This window comes from Schistocerca cancellata, chromosome 7 (genome assembly GCF_023864275.1).
Source record: "Schistocerca cancellata isolate TAMUIC-IGC-003103 chromosome 7, iqSchCanc2.1, whole genome shotgun sequence".
Taxonomy (NCBI): Eukaryota; Metazoa; Arthropoda; class Insecta; order Orthoptera; family Acrididae; genus Schistocerca; species Schistocerca cancellata.
In genome coordinates, this window is record NC_064632.1 from 127,091,944 (window position 1) to 127,119,776 (window position 27,833).

Sequence of the window (27,833 nt, forward strand, 5' to 3'; positions counted from 1 at the left end):
ACAAACTAGAACCAGTTGATTATCCACCCAGAGCACAGTTTTCGCAGTGGTACCTGGAACAGTGTGAAATGCATCCTCTGTGTTGTTTACCGATGAAGGAACGTTCGGGTGTGATGGAGTTGGTTGGTTGGTTGGTTTGGGGAAGGAGACCAGACAGCGTGGTCATCGGTCTCATCGGATTAGGGAAGGATTGGGAAGGAAGTCGGCCGTGCCCTTTCAGAGGAACCATCCCGGCATTTGCCTGGAGTGATTTAGGGAAATCACGGATAATCTAAATCAGGATGGCCGGACGCGGGAGTGAACCGTCGTCCTCCCGAATGCGAGTCCAGTGTCTAACCACTGCGCCACCCCGCTCGGTGTGATGGAGTCTTCAACATGCACAATTCGCGTCTTTGGAGTGAGGATAACCCACATGCCACAGTTACTAGCGCTCATCAAGTGCGGTCCTTCGTTAATGTGTGGGTCGGTGTTCTTAGGGAATGTTTAATTAGGCCGTATCAGCTACCTAGGCCATTAAATGGCAGCAACTATTACGATTTTTTCGCCAGAGCATTGCCAGAATTGCTGGAAGACGTCCCGCCCCCTACAAGACAACAAAGGTGGTTCCAACATGACGGGGCGCCGGTACATTTCAGTCGTCGTGCGCGTCGATTTCTGGACCGACGATTCCTAGAAACGTGGATTGGCAGAGGTGGTCCTGTACCATGGACTGCTCGATTCCCAGATATGCCCCGCTGGACTTTTTTGTGAGGGGAGAGACGCGCAACCTTGTTTACGCAACTCCTGTTGCATCAGAAGAGTATCTGGTTGCCCGGATAGTAGCAGCAGCAGGAACAATTCAGGATAATCCTGGGGTTTTTGCCCGTGTCAGACAGAACATGATCCGTCGGTGTAACCTTTGTTGGAGGCATTTTTGAAAATCTATTGTAACTGAAATTTGGTTGTGTTAATGTGTTGTCTCTTGGTCATAAAAAAATGGAAAAGTGTTTGTTGGTGTAATTAATTTGCCACCAGAGAAATCTTCGCCTACTGGTTGAAATACACCTCATAGGAAAAAACGACATTAGGGAAAAATATTTGTTTTGATGTCCCCTACAACCTCCCAGAGTTTGTTGGTTTAAATACTTTTCACCCTGTATATCCGACCACGGGAACTGGACTGTCGGCGAAGCACAGAGAGGAGTTGTGTCCGTCGAGGAGAGCAGTTCGACAGCAGGCAGCGGTAGTAGCTTTAGCTTGACGTGAATTCGCTCTGGACGTGGACGTCGGTGGACGGTCCAGTACTGTCACGCGGCAGGATATCGCAGGAACTATTTTAAGTCAAGTGAGTCGTAGATTGCAAATAGGTCCGCTGCGGTCTGCGATCCCTGGTGGCGCCGCAAGGACCGCCTAGTGGAACTGCTGCGAAACTGTTTTCTGCTGCAGAGCAGTTGCGTGGCATATAGGCTACCCGCAAAACTTTTGCGCCAGATGGGCTGCCAGCCACACAGGCTGAACGCCGCAATACACACCCGGCAGCACCCAGTGCCAAGTGCCACGTTCTTCCTCAGTGAGTGAAATGTCTAAACTGCACCTCATTTTTCAACATCGATTGTGAACTACGCGTCTCTTCGGAAATACGTCTAAGCGGAAACCGAGAAAGTGAGACAAATGTAACATTATTGAAGTAAAAACGTCTATTCGTTCGTCAGTTGAACCCTCTTGTTTGACGAAGTGTCATTAGATTTTAATTGCTAAAATACAAAAGACTGATAATTCAGAAACAATGGTTGAGCCCACAGTGGATATCTCATATAACCAGTAATAAATAAACCAACAGCTGCTCATATTGTTTACTAGTTTACAGCGGTGTTACATGCACTGGTGGGGAAACTGGTTCGCTTACAAGCTATACAAGCTCAGCCACTATGTTACCACAGTGAGCCTGAAGATGGCATAATTGAATGCCGAAACCGGTTGCCTCTTGAATAAATTAGTTATGAAGAAACAGTAGTTCGTTCATTTCCGTAACAGCCTGCAAAAATTTAACAAGAGAGGTAGGGAACCTGGGAGAAGCCATCTTAAAGAGATAATAGGAATATAATCACAGTACTGCGTACGTTTTTATTTACATTCGTTAACTGCACATACTGTCAATGACACAATTAAAGTACCATTTGTAGCGTACTGTACCTTACAAAATGTGCAGAAGCTGACGGCAATCAGCCTCAATGCAAGCATGACATCGGCGGACAAGGTTCTGACGCACCCTGACGAATAACCCGGTGTGTTTCCAATCACGTCACAGGCAGCTACAATTCTGGCAACTAGTTGCGTCTCCGCTTCCACTCAGACTTGAGATATCCCTACAGTAAATAAGCAAAGGGATTCAGGTCAGGTGACCTCGCAGGCAATGGAATATGACCTTTCCTTCCAATCCAGGGAATACATCCCAGTAATCAGGCTACTCCTCGTTTCCTTGCAGGAAAGAAGGAATGTATATGTAAATAAAGAGCACAGTACGTGTACACTAGTACGCAAGTTAGTTGTAAATAAATTAGAAAAAAGTAATGCTAGACAAAGCGGTAGACAAGTTTACTTCCACATCTCCTTAAACTCGGTTCTCCGACTCTAGGTTCCCTACCTCAAATCGTTCAGTGGAGCGTCCTCTATGACCTGTTATATTTTTTCCATGCTCTTACGGAACCACCTTGAATGTACATCGGCTGTCGGCCTATGTAGTCCTTCCTGGCAAGTATGGATGAATTGAAACGGATAGAACATGTCTCAACATGTTTGTCTTGCAGTATTTGTTTTTCCTGTGATATCTTGGGAAAAGTGTAGTTGCATGCGCGTGTTCGTTGTAAATAAGCTTTGGATAGTGCTATAAATAAGTGTAGCGTGGAAACGCGTTTAGCTAGGACACTGATTCGGGAGTCAATGTGAAAAGCTTGCGGAGTTCTACTAACATCCAAAGTGCGACAATGTAAATATTCGACGGAATATAATTGAAAATCGCTATTAAATTGAAAATTACAAAATGATGAAATATGTCGTCACATGTAACTCGTGAATATGCTCCGAGCTATAGAAACGCAAAATAAAGGAAATCCAGGATCTAAAAGAATCCAGAAATCCTAAAAACACCAGTTCCGAGCGAATTCGAGAGCTCCGGCATTGTCCAAAGGAAATGAGGTTTGGCGCAGAGCTATCACGTAGTTGTCCTATAGGGCACATACAAAAGCCAGCGATAGTCCAGTCTTGTGACTTATCGTTTCTGTAGCAATCATACTACTCTTTGTAACCAGTGTATTAAAGACATTATTACGGTTTTATACCGTCGTTTTCACGAATAATTTACGATGCAGACACGAAATGCGCACATAAAAATTTGCTTCATTGAAACAGTTTTGTGTCAGGTAACAGACATGGAGAAGGGGCAGGATGATAGAACATCTATTAAGACATACATCAGTAAATGACTTCTATGGTACCAGAGGGAGCTGTAGAGGGCAAAAACTGTAGAGGAAGACAGAGATTGGAATACATCGTGCAAATAGTTGAGGACGTAGGTTGCAAGTGCTACTCTGAGATGAAGAGGTTGGCTCAGGAGAGCAATTCGTGGCGGGCTGCGTCAAACCAGCCAGAAGACTGATGAAAAAAAAAAAAAGAGCAGACTTGGAGAAGCTACGATTAACAGAGATCTGTTGCTTAAATGAAAACGTGTCTTTAAAGTTCTTCTATTTTAAGCGAAAAAAGTTGCTTCGAACGGATAACAGTTTATACAATTTACTATGTTTATTGAGATTGTAACTACTCCCTTACAATAGCTACCTATGGATGACGGTTATCACTGAAACAACCGGTTTCGATTACACTAGCTTGTTTCATTTCTAGTTTAACCCCACTGTAAAAGTCTCTAAAAATATTCGGTTTCTGAAACGACCAGCTTTCGGTTTTCTTATTGCTATTATTTATAGTAAGTTAATGAAACTATCAGTATATCATATTTGCCTTCTCTTTTAGGGAACGTTGTTAATTTTTTTTCTTATAAAATGTCGCACGTTTGTTGTGCCTCCCACCGTTTGTAATCTTCCAAAGCAAACGGAGCATTGTACTTCATTGCTACCGCACTTCGTGCAATACTTCCAAAGTAAGTTATGTTCCATTCTGCAACACAACCTATGTTCAACGACCATAGCGAGAAACTACCTTGAGCCGGCCGGTGTGGCCGTGCGGTTCTAAGCGCTACAGTTTGGAACCGAGCGACCGCTACGGTCGCAGGTTCGAATCCTGCCTGGGGCATGGATGTGTGTGATGTCCGTAGGTTAGTTAGGTTTAATTAGTTCTAAGTTCTAGGCGACTGATGACCTCAGAAGTTAAGTCGCATAGTGCTCAGAGCCATTTGAACCATTTGAAACTACCTTTCAGAATAGACAGGGGCAAGTCTTGCGCACTGCACGTCCAGATACGTATACGTCTTCCATCTGATGGGCCCCGCCACAGAGCAATAGGGACAGTATTGTCTCAGCAACGTATTCGCCGTTCATTTGTAGCTGAGGAAGTCGTTATTAAAATAACCACGTATCCAATTTTCAATAATAATCCAATATTTCTAAGCAACGGAAATTTTTACAAACAAGCAATACTTGTTTCTTTTTTTTTCAAGAAATCGTTTTAAAATAAATCAGCATCGCTGCTATGGCTGATTACGGGTTTTTTAATGCAGTTATTAGTAGAAAATAAGCTATCATAACTGAGACGAAAGAAATACCGAAAAATACTGATTGCTCAGATCTAAATGACTGGGTGTTGTGTGCTGTCCTTAGGTTAGTTAGGTTTAAGTAGTTCTAAGTTCTAGGGGACTGATGACCATAGATGTTAAGTCCCATAGTGCTCAGAGCCATTTGAATCAGATCTAAAATTCCGGTGTCAATATTAATTGATCGATTTTCCCAGTTCCTAGGCTACAACCAACTACGCTCATATCAATAGGTGAACCCCATTCGCACTCAAGTGTGCTACTGATTGGCTTCCGCAGAAATTTATCCCAGAGGTAGCAAGATTCCAAAACTGTGCTTTTGATACAATTGACACTGTGATTTTGTGAATGTGTGGTGGCCCTATAGAGGCCCAAAAGCTTAATTTGATATGACCTACACTAAACTTATTGTATCGTATAAAACTGCCAGTAATTCAATCAATGTTTTTAGGTACATTACTTTGAAACCGAAATGAGAAGCATATTAATTAGTCCAAGCGGCACATATGTTTTAAATTTTTTGGTATGAATATCAATGCAACGTTACATACTTCTTATGATTAGATCCATAGTATTCAACGAATTAAATTTTTTCTCGTAGCAATAACATTAAGTTTTGACCGGAAGTTAAAATTCTCACACTGAAATGACTGAGAAATTCCTGTTGGATAGCAGCAAGGTAATCATGAAAATATGACAGATTATTACCCCTGTAAACCTAGAAATAGAATTTAAAAGTCACGGTATTTCCCATAACGTTTGTCAATGGTAAATCTTCGATTTAGTAGAAACACTATCATTGCTAGAAATGTGTGAAAATTTTGCAATATTTATAATGCGTATGGCCTCACGTTCCACCCTTGCAGACGCCTAAGGCGCTATTGCTGTACTGCTTTGTAAAATTTCGTTGTATAACAGTTCACGCAACCGTTATTAATTGTTCATGTAATAATGTAGTCCGCTAACGGATGCCACTCACTTAGAATGGCAATGCTGCATTTCCCACTGATATCGTGTTTAACTAATTATACGTCCTGCGATTAAACTGTCAGTTATTCACTGCTGAGCTGCTATCCGACGGAAAATTTCCGAACATTCTTTATCGAACACAGCAAACTGGTGACTCATTTTTGGTGCAGCTGTACTGCGGACGATACAATTGTCCTCACCCTGCTTAAAAGCCTGCGACCGGTTGTACATGGGCGCTGCTGAGCGAAACGCGTTGTTGACCCCTTATTCTGTCGGAAAATGCACTCTCAGCTCCAAGTGTTCCAGAGAACCATCAGTGTTTAAGGGCTACGATTGAGGTCATACCATTACCGACAGCTATTGGCTTCGCGGCGACTGACAAAATACACTGATGGAAATGCGACGTTGCAGTACTACCCTGTGTCGAATCCCCGGAGCTGGCTTAATTGCACATGGATCATTGTTACTTGGGCAGACTATGCCTGTATGACCGGATCAAACAATTTAGTAAGATACAAGCGCCAGATCAATGTTATTCAGGGGTCAGAATATTCTTATCAGTTTTAAACACTAATCCGATAATTGTCTGAACACTATGGACCCTTTCCTCGCCCAAGTGGCACATGATTAAACTTTCATTCCAATCGGATCATCGACATCATTGTGTGATGGGAGTTCTATGGACATGCATACGCTCCTGTGCTCGCTGCAGCATGAAAGAAAACAACATATGAATTCCATACAGAAGAATTTCTTGATATGCCTTAAACACATACTGTGTCGGTTCAGGAAGACTGTTGCCTGGAGACGTGTATCGCAATGTTCCAATGTTCGTCAACCCACGTGTACAAAACATGTTGTATATGTAAACAAGTGGTTTGAAACGTGAGTGGGATTTGGACTAAGGATGTAGGCATGCAGTTATGCGAAGTCAGTGTGTCAGAATGGCGTAGTGGTTAACACATCTGCCTAGTGAGTGGGAGACAAGTGTTCGAATCCCGGCCTTGGTACAATTTTTGATTAGTTACTTCAGTCTGCATGTATACTTCATAGACGTTTGAGACTTGAAAACGTCTATGAACTACATAGTTTTAAATAATTATTAGTCACCAGTACTAATGTAATACACTGAAGCGCCATACAAACTGGCATAGCCGTACGTATTCAAGTACAGATATACGTAAATAGGCAGAATACGGCGGTGCCACCGGCAACACCAATGTAAGACAACAAGTGTGTGAAGCAGTTATTAGATTGGTTACTGCTGCTACAATGGTAGGTTATCTAGATTTGAATCTCAACGTGGTGTTATAGTCGGCGCACGAGCGATGGGACGCAGCATCTCCGAGGTAGCAATGAAGTAGGGATTTCCCCGTCCGACCATTTCACGAGTGTACCCTGAATATCAAGAATCTGGTAAAACATTAAATCTCCGACACGCTGCCTCCGGAAAAAGATCCTGTAAGAACGAAACCAACGACGACTGAAGAGAACCGTTCAACGTGACAAATTTCTGCAGATTTCAATGCTGGGCCGTCAGTAGGTATCAGCGAATCGTACATATGAGCTTTCGGAGCCGAAGGAAATCTCGTGTAGCCTTGATAACTGCACGACACATAACTTTACGCCTCGCCTGGGCCCGTCATCACCGATGTTGGAGTGCTGATGACGGGAAACATGTTGCTTGGTCGGACGAGTCTCGTTTCAAATTGTATCGAGCCGATGGACGTGTGTGGGTATAGAGATAACCCATGAATCCATGGACACAGAGTGGCAGTAGGGAACTGTTCAAGGTGGTGGAAATCCTATAATGGTGTGGGGCGTGTTCAGTTGGAGTGATATGGGACCCCTGATACGTCTAAATACGATTCTGACAGGTTAAACGTACTTAAGCATCCTGTCTCTTCCCCTGCATCGATACATACCCATTGTGTATTCCTACGGACTTGGGCAGTTCCAGCAGGACAATGAGACACTCCACACCTACAGAATGTCTGCAGGAACAGTCTCCTGAATCAGACACTTCCGCTGCCCACCAAACTCCCCAGACATGAACATTATTGAGCATATCTGGGATGCCTTGCAACATGCTGTTCAGAAGAGATCACGCCTCGCACTCTTACTGAAATATGGACAGCCCTGTAGGATTCATGTTGTCGTTCGCTCCAGCACTACTTCAGACATTGGTCGAGTCCATGGCACGTCGTGTTGCGTCACTTCTGCGTGATCGCGGGATCCTATACAGTACTAGGCAAGAGTACCAGTTTCTTTGGCTGTTCAGTGTAGGACCTCGCAGGCCACTCGAGGAATATTTGAGATGTGAGCTGCAGTCTGGGGTCTTGGGTTATCCTGCTGGAGTGTGTCACTTGGTACCCTGATAATTAAGGGTGTAACAGTAGGGTTATCATCCTTACCACACACTAACGAGCGTTCATTCTCCCTTCAGAAATTACCAGATGATTCACACCCGCGCAGTTGGACAGGTAAGGTCTCGAGAATAGCTGCTTCCTGTTGCCTTTCACGTAGTACTCTACAGACACATAGGCATAGAACTGACAGCCAGCCACAAACATAACAGATACTCGCCGCTGAACACCTAAAATGCCACCCAATAACCCAGTTAACTCTGGCTCATGCCATAGAAGTGTCTGTGGTTTGGTGTGAGCAGCAAACGAGGCATGCCAACTCGAGATCTCAGCCAGGCTTCCAGTAATGTGTTCCAGATAGTTCGTGGTAACACGATACCTGCAACCTCCACCCGGATTTTAGCCATTGTCATCCGTATATTCAAAGATAGTCTATCAGTCGCACGACCATCTCCTGATGCAAACCCCATGGAAAGTCTCGTGTCCACTCTTGTTGCCACGTTGTTGTCCTGGACCGAGACGATGTTGTTACCAAACGTTCTATAGTCATTACAGTGCTGCCAGCTTTCTGTGCGATTTGTCGGATTGATGCTCTCATGTCCTTCATGCCAATGATTCGACCTTTTTCAAAGTCCTAGTGATGGTGACAGGCTGCACATGTACGTCGTTTGGGTATGCTGAGTTGCGGTTCCGTTCTGAAAACTTAACTCTCACCATTCTTCTTCTGTAGGAAGACTTCTTTCTGTACTGAAGGTAAAGGTCAGGTAACGATTAAATTTTAATCAACGGATCTCATAGTCATGAAAACTCTAGAGAATCAATTTGGTTGCTTTCAAACGGAGTTCATGGTGTAACATTTTCCCGTTTTCATTTTGATACTATATCACTGATAGCTCTCCATACACTTGCTGCTAGGCAATGTCCATCATATATTCTAGTTTCCTTCAAACTGAGGAGATACATGTGAAGTCTGCCATTGCTGAACAATGTGTTAGGTTGGTGCATAAGTTCATACATATTTGTCTTGCTTGTTGGTATACCGGTTTGAGTTTAAATATTGTCATTTCGTCATTTGGAGTTAGAGAGTGGAACTGAGGACGCTAGAAAATGGAGTTCAAAGTGGAGAAATCGGAATATTTCTGACAAACTCTTCTGTTTGAGTTCAGTAGAGGGGTGACAGCAGCGGAGGCAGCCAGGAACGTTTGTGCCGTGTTTGAGGATAATACCATTGGACGAAGCACAGCTAGAAAACTTGTTTCTCGGTTTAAGGAGGATCATTTTGCCATTAGTCACTCTCCTCATTCAGGAAAACCTTTGGGGTTTGATGAAAATCGTTTAAACACATTAATCCACAATGATACACGTCCGTGTATTTGAAATCTGGCAACTATGATCGTTCCAACATCGTGAGACATTTGCATGCGTTAGGGAAGGCTCAAAAATCTGGTTTACTGTAGTCGCATTCTCTAAGCTTAAACCACGAAAATCAACGGGTGGTCATATGTGCATCTCTGCTTATTCGTCAACTGTTGGCTCGTGAACAATACCGACCATTCTTATCGTGAATCGTTACGTGTGACGAAAAATTATGTTTTTAAGCTGACATGAACAAAAAGAAAGGAATGGTTAATCCGAAACAAAGTCGCATCTACCCGCACAAAGACATGTGCGCACTCACAAGAGCTACTGTTGCGCATCTGGTGGAGCAGCAAAGGTGTGGTGTACTACGAATTGTTTCCCCGAGTGCTGACCATCACTGCTGACATTGTCTCTCAACTACTGAGACGTCTTGCAGACGCAGTCCAAGAACAACGACCAGGAAGACTGGGTCAAGTTATGCTACTCCACGGTAAGGACCGGCCACGTTCTGATAGATTGACAAAAAAACCCTGGGAAGTCGTTCCGAGCTCGCTTTATTCACCTGATCTTAGACCCTCAGATTTTCACCTTTTCCGCTCTCTTCGAGGAACGTCCTATAGGGATGAAAATACGCTCACAACATAGCTCGACGAGTTCTTCGTCTCAAAACCATGTGATTTCCACAGTCGCGAAATCGAAAAGTTACTCCACCGTTGGCAGACCGCTTGTAAATACTGAAGGAGAATATTTTATTGATGACTAAAGTCTCTCTTACGTCATCTGTTGTGTTTATTAAACTTACGGGGAAACGCTGAGGACCTATACACCAACCTAACATTTGCACTGAACGTCCCACAGACTATGACCATAGAAGTTATTTGTCTAAGGCTATTTCATTTTGGGATTCCGTTATTAAAATGTCCGTGGAGACATTATAAATTGCTGCGTGTCTCAGAAGAATTTACTAGTTTCAAAAGTAGTGATATGCGTAATGCCCCAGAGAACAAGAATAGTAACGCTTTCTGACTTAAATATACATGGAAAGTATCACAGAAAGAACCTTTACATAAATTCAGCGCAACGGAAATAATGCAACAGCATAGCGAAATATCGCATTTTTTACAGGAATAGTTTCATGAAAGCAGCAGATTAATCTGAATACGTGTGTTAGCTTTGAGCTTCCAGGGCACAACTCTGCTTTCAGGCAATCTCGCTGGTTGTGTAAGCATACATTCAGAATGCAATAATAGTTAACTAGATGTAAGGCTCAAATGGCTCTGAGCACTATGGGACTCAACATCTTAGGTCATAAGTCCCCTAGAACTTAGAACTACTTAAACCTAACGAACCTAAGGACATCACACACACCCATGCCCGAAGCAGAATTCGAACCTGCGACCGTAGCAGTCCCGCGGTTCCGGACTGCAGCTCCAGAACCGCACGGCCACCGCGGACGGCAACTAGATGAAAGACCTAATAAATAGTTAAGTTCATATTTGATGTACTATCGTAGTAGATCAGTGTAGCAGGGGAACCACTAGTCGCATAGTAGCGTCCAAGAGCGCATGATACATTGTCTTACTTTATTCAGTTCCCGAAATATAACTAGCTTTTACTGATTAGTATTTATAATTCGCAATGTTTATTCAGTAGGTGATTGGTGATTTATTACAGTGACTGTAAATAGCATAATTGAGCTCCGTAGCAAGACAAGATGACGGATCACTAGCGTGACACATTTAAATAAAGCAAGTGTACAGGGTAATATGTTTCTGAGCAATAAGCTCGCAACACGTAGTTTCCATGATTAATGCATTAACATTTAAAGACAGCTGGGAAAGTTTACATCCCTCCTTACAAAAAGACAAGTTTATCGGAAATGTAATCCAGAAATATCGGCGCGAAAGATAATCTTCCACTCCATGAGAATTTGACAACGAAGAGTTTAAGACAGCACGGAATGAAATGAAGTTATAAATGATGCAGTAACGAGCTCCCAAGTAATTATAAGTTCGCAACCTCTTCGGACCTATTCCACTACGCGGAAGCACGCGAGCGACTGCTAGCGTGAGAAGCGGTCCTACTAGAAGAAGCCAGGTATTTTCACAAGGAAACTATACTTGAGCACTGAATATAAATTGATCTTACCAGACCTCTTGTATACAGTAAAGACTTTTTTACAACATGGCTCTCCAACTAACAAAGGTGACTTCATTCGAAAAGCACACAACGCCGAAAGTTGCTCTCCAACTTACGCCTGGAATCAGACTAGACGTAGCACTCTAACGTAGAATAGTGCAATGGCGAACTCCCTTCGAAGAAAGAAGCCGAATGCCTTGCAAAACCGCCAAGGAAAGCTACTGGCTGGGAGCCAACAGACTCACACAAGACTTATTACTGATGCAGTGACTTAGCAAAGGGTTTGTGAAAGTGTCTGTATCGATAGATAACAGGAACAGGTTAGTGCAAGAATTCAAAGAAAAAGTCAACAGTAAATTTACAAAAGGTTCAAAATCAAGAAAGGAAACCCAAGAGCCGACTAACAGGCACTTTCCAACCGACATGACGAGAACCCCCTATTAGCCATAACAGCGTCTATCAATCTAGTAACGTGCGGAATCGCATTACTTTCACGGTTTGCTCTTAGCGAAGATACACAGTAAGCAGAAGGCCACTTAAAGCGGCGACCCACAGGACAGAATTTCCGCCATCGAGAGGAATGTCTGCTGGAATTGTGATCGGTCTTGCAATTAAGAACATGACACATGGACAAAACGCAAATGGGCGCTAATAGAGTGTGCGACGTGGCAGCCGATGTCAGTTTTGAAGGGCTCACACGAAAATGTCTGGCTGGTTTGCGGACGAAAGGTTCAAAGTTATCGTACTGACGCACAAAACAGCAAAAAAACTTCGACTGCAGGAGGTGGTACCTCCACCAATGCCGACAATCATCCCAGTTACTTACGCGGCGGCACCCATAAGGTTTCTGCCTGTCCAGTCACAAGAGACCGACATTGCTGTACCGGAACATCCAGCCGCGGACAATGCCCCGCTGATCAGTCAGCTTGGCCAGTGGTGGAACTCTGTATGACGCAGTGGACTCGACCAAAGATTGCAGGCCCTGCCGACAGCAGAATGGCAGTCGATTCACTTATTGAACCAACTTTGTGCCAGCAGGAATGAGTCGATCCCATCGTGAGAAGGCCACTCACGAAAACAGTGTTCACCGAAACGCCGAAAGCGATGTCAAGCGGCGGTGTCGGAACACGGGAGCTCCCACTCGCCAGACGAAGGATAACTGATCCAACAAGACGCCAGTCACGAGGCTGACAGCACTGATACCGACTTCACACCTACATAACTGATGGCAGAAGAGGGGGCGTCCATCTGTTAGTCCTCTGCGGTGAACAGTGATCAGCAGGAAGGTTCCAGTGCAGGCTGTGACGCCATTCTGTCCCTTCTGATCATCCACCTTGTGGAACATAAACGGTCTTCCGCGCCCATGTTGTGGTCCGAGGACATCGAGACTGGACATGCCCCGGACCTGGGGCTCAGGTCTGACAGTACCGGGAGTGCCGCGTTCGGCACGGTGTGATGTCACTGACGACGTCCGTTTCTCTCGACCATCACCATGGATAACCCTACCCAGCCACTGCGCCACCAGGCCACGATGACTGTCAACATGGTTAGCTCCTCTAACAAGATCCCACTCTTGAAAGGGAAAATACGAGCCACCCGAGTCGACTTCGCGTACCTGCTAGACGTGCAAACGAATGCTCTTCCTGACTTTTATGGTTACACCTTGTCGTTCTGAAGGCACCGGCGTGGAGATTTTAGCGCGAGACGGCATCGAAGCCAGCAACATTATGAATCCCCCTCCGCTAGAGGATAAACGGTCGTGGAAATCGACACACGATTAATATTTATGCACCGTTGGGCAGTACCAAATGTTGTGACTGGGCCGGGTTCTACTACACGGACATCACACTCTTTTCCAAGGACGTTATGAACACAGCGTCTTCAGCTGCGATTTTAATTGTGTCTTTGATCCCAAGAACCGAATACCGGAGTACACATCTTGTGCGGAACTGCATTTGGTGATTCATGATCTTCACTTGTATGACATATGGGGAAAAGTACACGGCGACAGCTTTCGACACACGGCTTTTATCAGTCATTTGGCAAGCCGACTGGATCGTATATATGCATCACAGGATGTTACACAAGAAGTGGTGGTTGCCGAACGATGGTCTCTGGCCTTCTCCGATCACAGTGCCCATATCTGCATAACGCATCTTCACCCCCAAAAAGCTTGGGGCTTTTGGAAGATGAACTCAACTCCAGGACTCAGGCTGCCATCGGAAAGACACTGCACCAGGGGGCCATCTGTAAACAATTTCACTCCCAATACCCCTCGACTTCAGTGTGAGGCTTCCTCTGCTCCAGACGGGCACTCTACAAGATGCTTATGCAGTTTTCCAATGACACGACTGTTGGCACCGCAGACCCTGCATTTTTACTTCTTGGAGCTCAGGAACCTGGTCGTGCGGTAGCGTTCTCGCTTCCCGCGCCCGAGTTCCCGGGTTCGATTCCCGGCGGGGTCAGGGATTTTCTCTGCCTCGTGATGACTGGGTGTTGTGTGATGTCCTTAGGTTAGTTAGGTTTAAGTAGTTCTAAGTTCTAGGGGACTGATGACCATAGATGTTAAGTCCCATAGTGCTCAGAGCCATTTTTGCTCAGGAACCTCTACACTTACCCCCATCGCCAGAGGGACAACGGGAACGACAACGGATCAAGGTTCACATACTATCGTTAACGATGTGACGTTTAGAGGATACCGTAGCCTGTTAGCGAAGACATAATCGAAAGGGTACCTCTGTGGCAGTCATTGACTGATAGTCCCCAGTACGTTATACACTGTCGAGTCACATTATGGTGACAACCTGTGAGAAACATGAATAACCACCTTATGCAGTGCAGACCACTGGGAGCCGTGCAGGAACAAAGTCAGTGAGGTCTTGTTAGGGTTCAATACAGATGTGGAACCACGCCAATTCTAGTGCCATGGACAGCTGCACAATGTTTCTTGGTTGTATTGAAACGTCCCCTTAGAACAATTATACAAGACTGTGCTTAAACTGACATACAATATTTTTAGCGCAACGCAATCTGACTTTCAAAAATCCCTGCAAAAGAATGGCCCTGACTAACATTAATCTATACCTTTCGCAAATCACTTACCTCACCAAAAATATCCGTTACTCGAACTACTGCAATACAGCGAGCGCCACTACTGCCAGCTAAATAACAGATTCAAACTACGGAAGGCACTAACTACTGATAGGCATAGTTAGCAAATGAAAGATTTTAATAGAGAACAAACAATGTATTAACCTTAATAATCATAATATATATAGCAGTTCATGCCATTTACAAATTTCAAAACTCCGCCATCTCTCTCCCCATATCCACCACTGCTGGCGGCTCACCTCCAACTGCACAACGCTACGCGCTGTTCACATCCAGCTGCCGCTGCCCAACACTACAATGGCAGACAACAATGCAAACTAGCCACAGACTGCACACAACACAGCCAGTGATTTTCATGCAGAGCGCTACGTAACGTTGCCAATAAGGAAACATAAACAGCCTACTTACATAGCCCCCATGCTCCCCACAAAAAAATTTTACAAATTGTTTTGGGCACTGGGCAATACATATTTGTTAAAATTTTTCATAATCGTAATTACAATAACAAAGATATCAAATGCACACACTTATTTATACAATGTTGGTCAAAAGCTAAAATTTTCTCACAGTCCATAAAGATAGTCCTGATCATTCATCATAATAGTAATTACAGTTTTTTTTCACAAAGTCTCATTAGTAAAAGAAATTGCACACAGAAGTAGTGGATTTCCATGCAGTCTTGAAGAAGTTGTGTTGTCCTTCCAACAGAAGGAGAGTGCTGACTCTTGACATGCTGACAGGTAATGGGCCACAACAGAGCAAACCCACAGCAGAGTCAGTCGAAGTTTTGAAGAATATTGGTAGGTAGGTCATCACAGAGCAGACCCACTGTAGTCCTGGTAGAGATTACGGTATTGGTGGGCCACCAGAGGTGCAGACCCACTGCATTCCTTGTAGAAATTGTGGACAGGCCCACTGTAGTCCTGGTAGACATTGTGGTATTGGTGGGTCATCACAGATGCAGACCCACTGTAGTCCTTGTAAAGATGACCAGCAGCCATCTGCTGCGACTGTGCAGGTGCACAATCACCATCGAAGAGTCTTGCAGAGAAGATAGCAAGTCCATAAACCACCACTTGTGCACGCACAAAGTTTTTGGAATTGTCCTTAGAAGTCTTGCAGACAATATAGCAACTCCATAAACCACCACTTGTACACTCCCGAAGTTTTTGGAATTGTCCTTAGAACCAGCAATGCTGTTATCCAGTCCCTTGCTGAATTAGTAACACACGTGCAAACACTAACAGTCCCAACTTCTCACATATTGTCCATATACTATGACCAACAGAAAAGTGTGCAGTGAAATGTAACTAACAAGTTAATTAATTTGATGAACTGGTGTCAATTACAATATTATAACATGAGAATACAATTACAAAGGTACAAAATACATCATTAAAAACATAACAATACAGATAACATTTGTAGTAATACAGGCTTTACAAAAGAATAGAAATAACATATACATCAGTGTTACAGGAATGATAAGTACCTACATAAAAGATCAGAATAACTTTTGAAACATCAACTTCACACATGAGCATTAAAATAAAACAGAATAAATAACGTCTAAACATCTTTACAAAGTACGTAACAGATTATTAATGCAAATTATATTTGAGGATAACAGAAGATTCCAGGTTCGAATCCTGGCAGGGTCGCCATATGAAACGTCCCCTTAGAACAATTATACAAGACTGTGCTTAAACTGACATACAGTATTTTTAGCGCAACGCAATCTGACTTTCAAAAATCCCTACAAAAGAATGGCCCTGACTAACATTAACCTATACCTTTCACAAATCACTTACCTCACCAAAAATCTCCGTTACTCGAACTACTGCAATACAGCGAGCACCACTACTGCCAGCTAAATAAAAGATTCAAACTACGGAAGTCACTAACTACTGATAGGCATAGTTAGCAAATGAAAGATTTTAATAGAGAACAAACAATGTATTTACCTTAATAATCATAATATATATATAGCAGTTCATGCCATTTACAAATTTCAAAACTCTGCCATCTCTCTCCCCACATCCACCACTGCTGGCGGCTCACCTCCAACTGCACAACACTACGCGCTGTTCACATCCAGCTGCCGCTGCCCAACACTACAATGGCAGACAACAATGCAAACTAGCCACAGACTGCGCACAGCACAGCCAGTGATTTTCATACAGAGCGCTACGTAACGTTGCCAATAAGAAAACATAAACAGCCTACTTACAGTATTCCGAAAGCCATTTATCAGTATGTTGGTACTTTGATTTGGAGTCCACAGTGTCGTCTGACGTGGAACACTTTTCAGAAATCTTGGAAGACGGAATCTGCCTGTTCGCATTTCAACACTCGGATATTGGTGACAGATCATCTGATCTCGGCGAGGATGCTGATGGAGACACACGTCCGTGGTATCTCGCTGTAAGTACCTGAAATAGCTGAACTGCGCCTTTCAGATGATGGTGTCCTCTCTGCTGTAAAGACTGACAGGGGTTAGTGGTAGAATAATAGCGCACACGTTTTTTGAAGGGATGTCGTTTGAAGATCTTGTAATTTCTTTTCTGATGGGTTACAAAACACGTGTATACAGTCACTTATCATCCAATGCAGATTACAACGGTCTTACACTCACGTACCACGCTAAAACTATGACAATTACGTTTAAAAAGCTCTTAACGCTGCCACAATTTAACTGATAAGGCATTTCTTCCGTGATCAGCGGATCTACAGCAGACGATTACCCTCGCTGTCCCTTGTCGACTGCTGCTTTGTTCCTTGACGCAGAAGAGGAAAGTGCTCCGTTGTGTTTTGGGCCAATCAGAGCTCTTCGTTTTATTGCCTATATATATGTTGCCTTCTGGCGTCGACCAATGGCCGTCTTCTTACGCGGCTGATGTAATGCCAGCTCACCCGGAACGCTACGTAGGACGCTCTCTGTCCTCCAGTGTATTTGCCCTTCCTCTCTCACAATCAAGTGGCAACATATTGTCCAATGTTGCGTAATCTTAGATGTCACTCACTGAGTACCCCCTATTAACATAATCATTACAACAGCATCTACTATTTGTAAGATGTTATAGATAAAGCAAGCTGTGTTTCACAAGCGTATTCACTCTTAAGTCTTGGCGGTTTCTATGAGTGCTCTCTCACACATTGTGCAGTTGTTGGCTATCGTTCGCACTCAGTTGTGCGAGAAAATTTTCGGGAATCAGTTAATTTCTTGTAAGCAACAAGCAGAAGCAGCGAGCATCTTCAGCGCTCTGACACATTTATAATTATTTTTCCACTTTTATCCATTTTAATCTTAAGCTGGTAATCATCATTCACTTACAATCGAACCAGTGTACGATATAGTCGTGTTGTCTGATAGCGAGAGTGTTCGTGACACGGTACATTGTTAAAGGCCATGATTACATCATTTCTTATCTGGGGAAAGTTTCAAGCCAGAATACCGACTGGTGAATCAATTTCCTGTAAACGTCTATAGTAGGAAAGTGTTGACTAGAAAATATAGCAGAAGATTCTGAAACGGAAAGTACGTTTCTTTATCGATTGACAACGATTCCTTGATATCACATGAACAGCCCCAGATCTACGATATTTCAGAACCGGGGAAAAAAACTAGATAGTAGCGCCTACCCCTGTCCCCGACCTTCCTCGAGCGTCTGAGATAGGACGTCAAAAATTTAAAAAAAATAATTTTTCAAAGAAATGTTCGGTTTATAGCGCACATCTTTCTGGAGAGTTTGTTATATAAATCATATATGTTCGAGGAAGCACAAGACATTTTATTCGGTCTCAAGTGTGCCAAAGTGCAGTGCCGCTTCACACAGCATTCTTCTAATGCACGTCTCTCTATTTCGCTCTGTATGACCAGACGTATATGTTTTGCAATGGAAGCCATCAAAACTGCATTCAGGACATTTGAAGTTGAAATGTCCTTTGTTGCCTCTCCTGTTCCCATTCACCGATTTGACACTCTACCCCCCTTAAAAAAAACACAATTAATACTGGGTGGGATTATTTGTAACCTGGGGAACAAGAACTCTTCAGAAAATTTTCGCTCTTTATTGCGTTTTAGCTAATAATTTTCTCTTTTGTGCGAAGTATAAGGGTTACCCAAAATGTAATGCACCGCATTTTTTTTCTTCAACAATTCTTCATTGAAGATAATGAGAATAGCACACACTAAAGAACGGTGTTTTACCTACATACCCTATTTTTCCACGTAATCTCCATCCTGTTCTGTTGCCTTCCTCCAGCGCGAGACAAGGGCGTGTATGCCCTGGCGGTACCAATCCGTGTCCTGATGGCGGAGTCAGTGCTACACTAAGTGAACTTCCTTTGCTGACTGACAGATGAAGCGCCAACTGCCGAATCGTAATGCGCCTGTCCTCTCGAATGACAACATCAGCTCGCTGAAACAAGTCAGGTGTGACAGCCGTGGATGGTCTTCCCGGCCGCTGCAGGTCATAGAGCTCCACCGATCCTCCTTCTGATGACCTCACCCTCCGTGCCCAGCGACTAACAGCACTTCTGTCGACGGCAGATGCTCCATAGACTTTGCACAAGCGTTTGTGAATATTCCCCACAGTTTCTTTCCCTGCAGTGAGAAATTCAATGATGGAACGTTGCATGTGAGGTACATCACCTACAGACGTTATTTTGAAATTGCATTTTCTTGGATAGACTGAGAAAATAATATGTAATCTTTCTACATGTTATTCCTGTTAGTCGTTTATTTCTACTCTGGTAGTCAGAATCTATGGATTTCGCTAGTGATTATAACAACTCCGATCATTCCACACTCCATCTACCACATAAGCAAATAACGGTTGGCATTCACTCATTCGGGTTTATTCGGCTCAGCTCGAACAGCTCAGTCCGCTTTTGTATGTGGGAAAGTTTTTTAATTTCTAGATGCGACGGAGATTCCCCATGGAGAGACATCACATACACTATGCACGCATTCAAAAATAAACTTGTGATTCTTTCATAAATTAACTCAGAATGTGTTCAAAAATGTTCAAAAACCAACTGGGATGCGTTTCAGAACCGTATGAATAATTGATAGACCAACTTGTGCTGGATGCTAGGCGCTTTGTGAAACAAGGTTTTTCTTCTTCAAGAATACGAATTTGGCGTCCCCTGAAATTGCAGCCCGGGGCAGATACTCCCTCCCTCCTAGATCCGGACCTGCACATCAGCAGCTTGGCGGCACTGACTGGGTCCTTCGGAAATTAATGTGAACTGATTTGCTGAACGAGCGTGCTCATAGTCACGAGTGTTGGAAGATTTCATTTATTCATTTTGTAACCTCCCCCTCACTTATCGACCTTAATGACAGTGAAAAATTAAACTGCGTGTACCTAATGGAAATTTGGGAAAAGCAATCGTCACCGAAGTTAATTTGTCGGTAAAGAGGAAGGAAAGGGTTACATCTAAATGTAAGGAAAAATGCTAATGAAACTGGTGGAAATTAATTTTGAAAAGGGGTGAAGTTAATAAAGAAAGTAAATGTGCGGCCGTTACGTTAACAATTAACTAGCGGTAATTAGATATATGAGATTTGGGGGAAATTACGGTCGCCAGTCCTAAGGACAATTACTATAGTAACTGAAAAAGAAAGGTTATTACACATATAATTAGCACTAGAAGGGTGGCAACTGAAGGTTGACACGTGTGGTGTGAAAACTGAAAGTTTGTCAGAAGTAATAAATTTCGCTACACTCTGACTTAATTTAGCAAAAGAATTAATAAAACCGGAAAATCGAAAGCTAAATTAGTGACTGAAGTTAATAGTGAGCTTTCTTTCTGAAGCACATCGAAATTCAGTAAAATACGGTTAGTCTTGGACTACCTCAACAATCATTTCAAAAGCTACTTGAATCTACGCAATTTAGAAATAAGAGATTTAACTTTGAACTTGAATTAAATGATTCTGAACAATTAACAATAGTAAAATTTAGTATGTACCAAGCTGAGCTGCAGTCACAGGTAACTAAAATACGGTAACAAAACTCGCACTCTTAATTTGTGCTTGTGCAATCTAAATACTGTAGCCAGCTATGAATACCTTAACTGAACTTTGAAATTAAAGCAGTGAAATAGAATATTGCTTTAATGCTGGCGTTTGAATTTCAGTGACACTCGGGTTCATTCCGGAAAAGGAAGGGACCCTGCTTGGTAATGCAATTGGGACAATGAGCAACAAAGGTTCATGCTACGTTGCTGTAATTTTGTGATTTGAACAGTTTGAAAAGCTGAGGTCTGCCATACAGTTCTAAAACTTTACGTGCTTCCAGTCTCCCTTGTTGGTTGATTGAAGGTTTGAAGCCGTCGATCGGGGAGGTGACGACAGTCACTCATTGTCGGCCGTCGCTGTTGCAGAAGCTGGATGTTGGCGCGCTTTCTTCTCGACACGGTCACCAGACGAAACGGGCTCTTGATGTGCGCCAGCTAATGCTTCCCGTCCGCGACACCATGTCAGAAACTATCATCGCAAGTCGAGCGCAATTGCATGCTGCCAAACCCCGAAAGCGCGGCAACTCGCGGGAGCTTCATACAACACACCTGCTCCACCGCACTACTCCCGCCAGACTCCCCTCTCTGCCCGCGCTCCACACGGCAGAGTTAACACTACCAAAGATCCTACACACTTTGATTCTTCACACGACCTATCGATGTAATCGTTCGATAGCAGTTTTCCCTAGGCAAGACCCAGCGTAAAAATACAAATAATATTTACGAAACAAACCAATTATACATCGACATAAACGCATAAATATATATATACAAATAGTAAAACAATTACAATATGTAAAGACACAGAAATGTCATATATTCAGGTAACAAAACAAGGAAAAAAAATTATAGTGCAATAGATGGAAATAGGAGGATATGCATTTCCGGCGTTACAATTTGTCTTGAATTACGGAAATTTATAGGACTGCCAATAATTTCTCATTAAGATGCTGTCATTGAACAAGGACTGACTCTAGTGGAGCTAATGCGAGAAGACGAAAGTATTTAAGGTTTCAGTGTCGTAGAGATCTGCCGCTTTAGCAGAGAGACTTCCACCAGATTCTTCACCACGCAGAACATCTACATTGCGAACTTTTCTGCTATACTGGAACGATGGTCACACTGTTATTCGTACTATCATTTCCACTGAAATAAATCTGGAGAAGACATTCTTAATTCTGCGAGCTAATGGTTTCAAGGTACCATTTTCCTTACAGATGTTCAACGAATTTATTAATTTTAATTAATCTGTGATAGAAAACTAATTTGTAATTAACTCAAACCAAAAGCTTGTCAAAAGATTTAAACTTACTTCAAAACAATATGTAGATTCTCCTTAAAATAGTATACGCTTTCTTTTCGGCAAAGTGCAGCTTAAGTGACTTCGTTATAAGTGCATAATTTTGCCACCGGTTTTATGCTCCCTCTTTCGGTCGTTGTAAGAAATTACTTGTCGCTGCTTTGACAGCTCTCAAAGCACAGAATGTCTTTGAGTAGTTGTCCGGTAACGGTGGTGACAAAGAGACCGTGTACGCGTTTAACAGAGCACTTGTTTCCGTTACTGTCTGGAAATTTCTCAGTGTTGTGTTTGACAGTTACTCTTACATTATAACATTTATTGCTCTTTTTATTATTAAACAAAGGAAAAATCAGTAAAAGGAAAAAAAAGTACATCAGCGGTTAACTCCCGTCGACATCGAGGTCATTAGAGACTGAGCACACACTCGAAATGTTTCAAGGATGGGGAAGAAATGCGGCCGTGTCCTTCCATAGTAACCGACAGGACACTAGCCTTGAGCAGTTTAGAGAAATCACGGAAAACTCAAATCGGGATCGACGGACGCAGGTTTGGACAGTCGTCCCCCGAATGAGAGTCCAGTGTGCTAACTACTAAGCCACCTCGCTTAATGGAAGAATCGAGTTCCTTGTTTTTAGTACAGACATAATACCTGATACTGTGTTTAGGTTGACCATTTTGCCTTTTTAAGAGCTCACGTTTTTGTTAAGTTATCAGAGCTTTGTGCTGTCGGTGTTAAGACTTCTCTACCGTGGCAAAATGCGCTTATAGTTCCTATACATAGGTCCAGCCCCAATTCAATCTTCCGTGTTTGTTGTGTATTTTCCCACTGTTACCCTGGATCAGTTGAAGTAGAGGCAAAAGTTCCTTCAAAAGGCCATAGCTGATTTTTGACCTGTCCTCGTCCTATCTTTAACGACCTAGAATGCGACATATCAAATCATTGAATCATAATTTACTGGCTATTCGAAGGTAATTCATCAGTTATCTCGCTTCCAACCAAATAGAAATGAAGAAAATCTTTGTGTCTAATCAAAATTACTTTATTTATGATCTAAAAGTATAAACAAGCCGCTATAAGATTCCTTGTCACGTTTTTCACTACTTCCAAGTAATTCACTGCGTTAGCTACAGGCTAACAGTAGCTGCTATATTGATTAGATCCCGCTGTCTGTTTCGTTGAGATAATTAAATTTTTCGCTCCAGGGCCAAGTTTCAGCAAAATAAAAACCGATCTCTAATCACCTTCGGCATCCAGGGAACCCCAGGAAGCTACAGACACAATTGCATGGCTCGCGTTACCGTCTGATGTGCCGTCTACAGCTGTTGTATTGCGTGGAATGAAACTGGAGACGCCCTATAGAATGCACCTTCAGAGGGATCCCACAGTAGCGATGAGAGCCGCCTGATTCTGAGAACCGTGCTGTGTCACCGGACCTTTTAGATGAGAGATAATTCCCCTATTGGACATAATGAAGCGTCAGCACTGCCTACTGAAAAAAATGATGTCGCTCCATCGTTCAACGTTGTCTCCATTTGGAAGTGTCCTGCGTATTCAACCGTTTTCGTTTATAGGGTCACGGAGGTTATGTGATCTCGTTCATGCGGAATTTGATTGTCCTCATATCGTTAGATGTGTAATGCCTCATCTCTCTCCTACTCTCTGTAACTCTTTGGCTCTTTGCACAAATTAAGGAAGTTTATCTCTTTGTGCTGTAAACAGGAAATGGTGCAGCAGTGAGTTGATCTGATTACAGCAGGAGAAAGACGGACACGGCCGTTTTCCATCGACATCAAGAACATTAGAGAGTGAGCAGTTAATCATTTCATAATGGAACAGAACGGTGTTCTCGAAAGAATAATGATGGAATTCGCTTCAAGTAATATTCGTGAAACAAAGCATACACGTATTTGTTGGGGTCATGTGAGTACAGACAGACAGACAGTATTCATCTTACAAAATACAGAGCAAGGTTAGATCAACATGCTTCGTTGGAACGTTGTTGGAGCAAAAAATAAAGTAAATGAATTGTTAATATGTTGGGAAGATCCTAATAACTAAAGAAACTGATGTCATTTTCCTACTGGAACACCATATAACAACAAGGATGCACAATTTTAATGCAAATCGTTATAAATTTTCTGCACATTAAAAGCACTTCGATTCACTTTTAATCAAATTGTAAATGTAAATACTACTAAACTTATTCCTTGACGACTTTAGAGAAGCCCCTGAGGTGACTCGGCATGCGTTTGTTAGTTTGTCTGCATGTATTTCAATTTCTGCCACTCAATGTTGCATAATTTTGGGTCTTTTGACTTGAAAATTTCGGCGTGGACTCATGAGGCACCCTTAACTTGCTGTATAGATTTTGGTGGCGATATGAAGTCAAGAATGAATCTATTAGCGTACCCAAATGCGACGTCCATGCATGTATGTACCGTAAGTAGTTGGTTTGCCATAATTTCACGCAGTAATTCTTTTTTTAATATTCTCTCAGACTAATTCAGTAATTCTAGCTATATGTAGAAGGGTATTTCATGTACTTTGTTATATGTACACGTTTTGAGGTGTATATGTTACCATGTGACATCTAGATTGGCGATGCTAGTAGTCTTTCAATTGTCTAATGATGTTGTTGTTGTTGTTGTGGTCTTCAGTCCTGAGACTGGTTTGATGCAGCTCTCCATGCTACTCTATCCTGTGCAAGCTTCTTCATCTCCCAGTACCTACTGCAACCTACATCCTTCTGAATCTGCTTAGTGTATTCATCTCTTGGTCTCCCCCTACGATTTTTACCCTCCACGCTGCCCTCCAGTACTAAATTGGTGATCCCTTGATGACTCAGAACATGTCCTACCAAACGATCCCTTCTTCTGGTCAAGTTGTGCCACAAACTCCTCTTCTCCCCAATCCTATTCAGTACCTCCTCATTAGTTATGTGATCTACCCATCTAATCTTCAGCATTCTTCTGTAGCACCACATTTCGAAAGCTTCTATACTCTTCTTGTCCAAACTATTTATCGTCCATGTTTCACTTCCATACATGGCTACACTCCATACAAATACTTTCAGAAATGACTTCCTGACACTTAAATCTATACTCGATGTTAACAAATTTCTCTTCTTCAGAAACGCTTTCCTTGCCATTGCCAGTCTACATTTTATATCCTCTCTACTTCGACCATCATCAGTTATTTTGCTCCCCAAATAGCAAACTCCTTTACTACTTTAAGTGTCTCATTTCCTAATCTAATACCCTCAACATCACCCGACTTAATTCGACTACATTCCATTATCCTCGTTTTGCTTTTGTTGATGTTCATCTTATATCCTCCCTTCCATCCATTCCGTTCAACTGCTCTTCCAAGTCCTTTGCTGTCTCTGAGAGAATTACAATGTCATCGGCGAACCTCAAAGTTTTTATTTCTTCTCCATGGACTTTAATACGTACTCCGAATTTTTCTTTTGTTTCCTTTACTGCTTGCTCAATATACAGATTGAATAACATCGGGGTGAGGCTACAACCCTGTCTTACTCCCTTCCCAACCACTGCTTCCGTTTCATGTCCCTCGACTCTTATAACTGCCATCTGGTTTCTGTACAAATTGTAAATAGCCTTTCGCTCCCTGTATTTTACCCCTGCCACCTTTAGAATTTGAAAGAGAGTATTCCAGTCAACATTGTCAAAAGCTTTCTCTAAGTCTACAAATGCTAGAAACGTAGGTTTGCCTTTCCTTAATCTTTCTTCTAAGATAAGTCGTAAGGTCAGTATTGCCTCACGTGTTCCAGTATTTCTACGGAATCCAAACTGATCTTCCCCGAGGTCGGCTTCTACTAGTTTTTCCATTCGTCTGTAAAGAATTCGTGTTAGTATTTTGCAGCTGTGGCTTATTAAACTGATTGTTCGGTAATTCTCACATCTGTCAACACCTGCTTTCTTTGGGATTGGAATTATTATATTCTTCTTGAAGTCTGAGGGTATTTCGCCTGTTTCATACATCTTGCTCACCAGATGGTAGAGTTTTGTCAGGACTGGCTCTCCCAAGGCCGTCAGTAGTTCCAATGGAATGTTGTCTACTCCGGGGGCCTTGTTTCGACTCAGGTCTTTCAGTGCTCTGTCAAACTCTTCACGCAATATCGTATCTCCCATTTCATCTTCATCTACATCCTCTTCCATTTCCATAATATTGTCCTCAAGTACATCGCCCTTGTATAGACCCTCTATATACTCCTTCCACCTTTCGGCTTTCCCTTCTTTGCTTAGAACTGGGTTTCCATCTGAGCTCTTGATGTTCATACAAGTGTTTCTCTTATCTCCAAAGGTCTCTAATTTTCCTGTAGGCTGTATCTATCTTACCCCTAGTGAGATAAGCCTCTACATCCTTATATTTGTCCTCTAGCCATCCCTGTTTAGCCATTTTGCACTTCCTGGTGATCTCATTTTTGAGACGTTTGTATTCCTTTTTGCCTGCTTCATTTACTGCATTTTTATATTTTCTCCTTTCATCAATTAAATTCAGTATTTCTTCTGTTACCCAAGGATTTCTACCAGCCCTCGTCTTTTACCTACTTGATCCTCTGCTGCCTTCACTACTTCATTCCTCAAAGCTACCCATTCTTCTTCTACTGTATTTCTTTCCCCCATTCCTGTCAATTGTTCCCTTATGCTCTCCCTGAAACTCTGTACAACCTCTGGTTCTTTCAATTTATCCAGGTCCCATCTCCTTAAATTTCCACCTTTTTGCAGCTTCTTCAGTTTTAATCTACAGGTCATAACCAATAGATTGTGGTCAGAGTCCACATCTGCCCCTGGAAATGTCTTACAATTTAAAACCTGGTTGCTAAATCTCTGTCTTACCATTATATAATCTATCTGATACCTTTTAGTATCTCCAGGGTTCTTCCATGTATACAACCTTCTATCATGATACTTAAACCAAGTGTTAGCTATGATTAAGTTGTGCTCTGTGCAAAATTCTACCAGGCGGCTTCCTCTTTCATTTCTTAGCCCCAATCCATATTCACCTACTACGTTTCCTTCTCTCCCTTTTCCTACACTCGAATTCCAGTCACCCATGACTATCAAATTTTCGTCTCCCTTCACTATCTGCATAATTTCTTTTATTTCATCATACATTTCTTCAATTTATTCGTCATCTGCAGAGCTAGTTGGCATATAAACTTGTACTACTGTAGTAGGTGTGGGCTTCGTATCTATCTTGGCCACAATAATGCGTTCACTATGCTGTTTGTAGTAGCTTACCCGCGTTCCTATTTTCCTATTCATTATTAAACCTACTCCTGCATTACCCCTATTTGACTTTGTGTTTATAACCCTGTAGTCACCTGACCAGAAGTCTTGTTCCTCCTGCCACCGAACTTCACTAATTCCCACTATATCTAACTTTAACCTATCCATTTCCCTTTTCAAATTTTCTAACCTACCTGCCCGATTAAGGGATCTGACATTCCACGCTCCGATCCGTAGAACGCCAGTTTTCTTTCTACTGATAACGACATCCTCTTGAGTAGTCCCCGCCCGGAGATCCGAATGGGGGACTATTTTACCTCCGGAATATTTTACCCAAGAGGACGCCAGCATCATTTAATCATACAGTAAAGCTGCATGCCCTCGGGAAAAATTACGGCCGTAGTTTCCCCTTGCTTTCAGCCGTTCGCAGTACCAGCACAGCAAGGCCGTTTTGGTTATTGTTACAAGGCGAGATCAGTCCATCATCCAGACTGTTGCCCTTGCAACTACTGAAAAGGCTGCTGCCCCTCTTCAGGAGCCACACGTTTGTCTGGCCTCTCAACAGATA